A 5,438-nucleotide genomic window follows, 5' to 3' on the forward strand; every position below is an offset into this window, starting at 1 on the left:
CCTCTTCCCTCTTCCCTCTTCCCTCTTCCCTCTTCCCTCTTCCCTCTTCCCTCTTCCCTCTTCCCCCTTCCCTCTTCCCTCTTCAGAGTGAGCGAAAAAAGATAGAAAAAGAATAATAGAGGAAACATATTCAGAAAAAGTGGATCTTAGTAGAAGAGAGGAAACAAGGTTCTACCTTGTCTATGGAGCGGAAGTGACGTCGCAGGCACCGACGGAAATTCGTAGTTCGTACTGGAAATTTCGATAGGTTCGAGAGGTCGAGGGGTGGCAACAATCAGGGTAGACCCGGCATTACACTCCATTCATCCCCTACTAGCATCCTACGCTTCCACCCCCTCAACCCTATTTGGCTGACAATTCTTCATTTGCGTGTAGCAAACTCTACAGTGCGTCAAATCAACAGCGACGGACTCGAGTCACTCGCGAAATATTTCCTTTACAATATTTTACATTTGTTAGACAATTTTCGGTTCTTAACAATTTTTCACAATTGTGCGATTTACAATTTCAAAAGATTTTTCTCTATTGTAAAATTTGTAGTCTTTTACAATTTCTTTAGTGATTACGTGCACAGTTATTGAACAAATTATGAAACTTGATTTTGTACATTTTTAGACATACGCAATTTTTGTATATAATTCAGGTAGATTTGAATTGAGGGTCCGGGTCAAAGCACCAGTTATATATTTCTAGCGCTTAGAGTGTAGATTCCCCTGACCCCCCCCCCACCTACATTTTGGCGCCAGAAGGCTATAAACGGTTCTTTGATTCAGGCCCTAAATTTTCGTTTTTTTGCCTAATTCCAATCTTTCTAGAAATTAAAATTGTAACTCATTTTCTCTATCAAACTGTACAATTGTTGCAGAGTTAAAATTCTATTATATTTAGAACGATACCCGGGCAGAAAATTATCGGGACAGACTTGCATTCAATTAGGGCTTTGTCTAGAACCTATGATCTGAACGGTCTTTTTGGACCTTAATCGAGCGCTGGCTAGCCCCTGAGGACCAACAAAATTTTGTAGTGTCTCATTTAAATATTTGTTTGTGCATTTTCAAAAAGAGCCAAGATATGCACATTTCACATTAGCTTGGCCAGATCAGCGTTTGACCATACAAAAATGTTTTACTTCTACTCAACGCCATAATAGACCGCCTTAATAGCGCCACGTTAGCAGTCAAGACTGTCTATCCTTAGCCCGGAAAGCTCTCCGATGATTTTTCTACACGGATAGTTGTAATTTTAGACCAGCTTAAATTGTTACAAATTGTACAATATTATACAAAATTATGTGTAAGCTAAACGTTATTCTTGAAATTAAAAAAGTAATAAGTTATTTGAAATTAAAAACGGAGAGATAGAGAAATGAGGGTAGTTTGAATACATCGCTAGAGCAGGGTCAGACGGGCATTTCCTACGGCATAGTTAGGTATAGGTACTATACATGCATGCATACTGCATAGAGGTAGTCAGTCGTCATTTGGCCAGTATTGTCAAAGGCCGAATACTCTATACCGTTCAGGAATACGGAATTTAAGCGTTTAGCGATATCCCATCGCATTTATGTAATTTTTCATTCTCCAGAGGGACGACATCGAAAATCAAGATCTTCACGCCTCGAATTCAAATCCCTAGTTCTCAATACTTCATCAACAAATTCCATCAAGATTAAAGTTTTAAATCTTGACTCACCTATGCGCTGCTCTTTACGCCGTTCGCCAGAGGATCTGCATGAAGTCACGGTTTCTGTAAAAAATTATTGCTTTTATTTATTTTAATTTTGTATCATCTGTTTTTGTACAATTAGCAGGGTCTTTACCCTATATGGACACCCCGGAATCACAATGATTCATTATTGGTAAAAGTAGCTTTATATTACTGTATTTCACTGTCATGTGCAAAATTCATTTTTTTGTTTTAAAAGAAGCACTGGCCAGCTGTATAAAATATTCATTAGTGCCCTAGGCCAAGTTTTCGAGAATAACGAGTTTAAATACTCACTAAAACATTATTTTTGCATACTGAAACCTTCAAAAGCCTCAAAATTATATTTGAGGCAATATGAGATTTTAGGTGCTCTCTGGTCGGGGGCCCATTAGCCACAGATAGATTTTCTATACCTATACGAAGCATGGAATTCTTCACTAGAACCTGACAGGGCACCCATTAGTTTGTTTTAGACTAGATATTCCGATAGAGGCCCAACCAGTTTTTCCTAGACTAGATATTTCGACAGGGGCCCCATCAGAACTCAACTTCATATAGGGAAAGATGGGGAAATTTCTGCATGGGTTATTATGATTGATAAGTTGGCATGTAAATTGTCTGCAAAAATCAACCATTAATTTTCCTGTGAGTGCACCACGGCGATATTGTTTTATGCAGCTAAAGATTAATTAGGAAAAGTATTTATAAATGAGTGTTTTTGTTTTAATCGTAAAAAATAAGATTGAAAATAAAAAACTCAAATTTTCCGAAAAACGATGCAAGGTATGAGAACAGATGAATGAACAAATATTGTGCATTTAAAAAAGATTTGCAAGTTTTTAATAAACTTTTGTAATTACAATATATTCAAAATGAAAAAAAAGAATTATTTGGAAAAACGCAACAAGCTACAATATAATTTTAATTATTAAAATTATTCATCTATTTTATATCTGCAAATTATCTTAGAACCACTTCTCGCTAGGATGCGCATTTTTATTTCAAATCGTCAAAAATAACATTGAACATAAACAAATTAAATTTATGGAAAAACGAAAAAAGTTGCAATGAAATGTATAATAATTTTTTTTACGTTCTCAACATAAAAGTGATTGAATTTGTGTAAAATTTGACACCACCTGCTTTTTCAAATGTCCACGTTTTAAGACATTTTATGTGCCTGTACATTTTCAGTCTGTTAGCTCGATAACTTTTGAAAGAATTGAGCGATTGGATGGGGCCTTTACTATATTCTCTAACTGTACGTAATGAACGAACAATTTATGCCCATAATTTCTTTGGATAAAAATCAAAGTACCAAAGTTACTGCATTTACAAAAATTATTTAAACATTTGAAGTCAAACAACGCACGATATAAAAAAAGTCAGAATGAGAAAAGCGTTGGCTCTTAAACACTCTACAATATTACCATGAAAATTTTCGAAATTTTCTTAAAAATTCTAATTTTGGTTGCACAACCAATAATTAAAAATCAGAAATTCCATTTTGCGATGAAACTATACAAGATACGGAAAAAGATGAATAAAAAAATTGTGCATTTAAAAAAGATCTACAAATTTGTTATTATTCAATTTTTGCTAGGGCGCGTAGTTTTTGTTTTATTTATAAAAAACAATATAAAAAAATATAAAATTAAGTTGTTGGACAAACGGCACAAACTACGAACAAAATTGGTTGAAAATTGAATCACTGGTCCTGGCAAACGAAAAGCTTTTTATGAAAAAAGGGGTCTGGGTTAAATGCCTCTCTCTCTCTCTTGCTTTGAAAAATTTGAGCTCTTGGTTTGGAAAATTTGAGCCACCCCGACCAGTTTTGGTCAAATGTCCATGTTTTGAGACCCCTGAATCGGAAAAACAGGTTTTTACAAAAGTATTCTGTCCATCTTTCTGTCTGTGAGTCTGTAGATTTTTAGTTTGCTAGCGCTGTAACTTTTGAAAGAATTAACAGATTGGATTGGATTTCGGTATACTCTTTTAGTGTCCTAAACTAAAGTGCAAGTTCGTTAGCTAGCCATTTCGGAGAAAAATTCAAAAAGTGAGCACAGTTTGAACATTTTTGAGGCGACTTTTTTTCAAGTTTCAAAAATCCTCTTTACGGCTGTTTATAGTATTTAAAAAGACAAAAAATTAAAAAAAAACTTGCTCTTTCAAAAAAGAGCTGCAAATTTGTCATCAATAATTTTGTTCTAGGATGCTTAGTTTTTGTTTTAAGTGGAAAAAATTGCATTAAAAATAAAAAATAGAATTTTTGGAAAAACGACAAGAAATTGAATTGTATAAAAAATAGGGGTAACACAGCGTTGCATCATCGCTGCGTTCACCAAATTCATGGATCTATGTTGAGCTGCATCGATTGAATGTCTATTCATTAAAAATGATACCCCTAAAATCAGAACTCCCCGAAAATTATCTTTTTTGTCACCTGGAGCGTGGGTTTCATGTCGTTAGAACCTTGGGAAATATACTTTGGGCTTTTTCAACTTTTTTATAAGTTTCTGAATCCTAGATCCACACATTAATATTAGCTTTAAGCCTTAAACGTGCAGGGTTAAATGTGTAGATATAATAGCATGTAGATTTAACCGTATCAAGCTTGAAGTGCAGAGTTTCTTCGTGTAGAGTTTAACGTGTAGACTTTAATGTGCCCAGTTTAATTTGCCGGCCTTTTAATCAGAAAAATGTATATCTTGACAGTATACAACGTGTGCAGTTAAATGTGCAGAGTTTAACGTCACGAGTTTATTTGTGTAGAATTTAATGTTCGAGCTATCCAATTTTCTATGTTAGTGTGTAGAGTTGAATGTGCAGGGTTTTTGCATGTACACTTTAATGTGTACAGTTAATGTGTACATTCCTAAAAAATTAATTCATGTAAAGTTGTAGAGTTAAGCGTCGAGACCTGTATGCGTAGCCTTAAATATGTAGACTCTACGTTTACACTTAATGTGCAGAATTTTTTGGTTTAAAACACAATTAGTACATTTTTTGTACAGAATTAATCTTTTACGGAAATGAGAATTTAACGAGCTCAAAGTTAATCTCTTTTGTGAAACAATATTCCAGCATCTTATTTAAAACTTGGTTTTTTGTTGTTAGAAATAAATCTTCTTGTTCAAAAATACAATTGTTTTAATTAAAGATTCATCAATTTAGTGTTTAATTGCAAATTTAATTGTTTAATTTTTGGTAAAAGAATGATCTTTTTTAGTTGAAAATTCGTCTTTTTTGGTACAAACTATTCTTCTTAGTTGAAAATTTATCTTTTTAGTTAGCAATTTAATGATTCTAGTCGAAGATTCATAATTTAGTTGAAAATTAATTCTTTTTGGTTTAAATTCAATTATTCCAATATAACTCTCTTAATTTTTGGTTGAAAATTCATCCTACTGTTTGAAAATGTAATTATTCTAATTAAATATTTTGCCACTTTAGTTAAAAATGCATTTCTTCGGTTGAAAATTAAGTTTTTCAACTGATTATTCAACTAGTCAATTTTTGGTTCACAGTTTATCATTAATAGTCGAAAATTCACGTATTTTGTTTGAAATTCGTCCTTTTTGGTACAAAAATGGGAAGAATGGGATAAACGTTGGAAGGAGGAGAAAGATAAGGTTTGGGGTAAGCTAGAGAGCATTGCGAATAGACAGAGAGATGTTGCCGAACAAAGATATAGAGAGATAAAACAGTTGGAAAAACAGTAAGCAACATAG

The sequence above is a fragment of the Belonocnema kinseyi genome, chromosome 1 (assembly GCF_010883055.1).
Source record: "Belonocnema kinseyi isolate 2016_QV_RU_SX_M_011 chromosome 1, B_treatae_v1, whole genome shotgun sequence".
Taxonomy (NCBI): Eukaryota; Metazoa; Arthropoda; class Insecta; order Hymenoptera; family Cynipidae; genus Belonocnema; species Belonocnema kinseyi.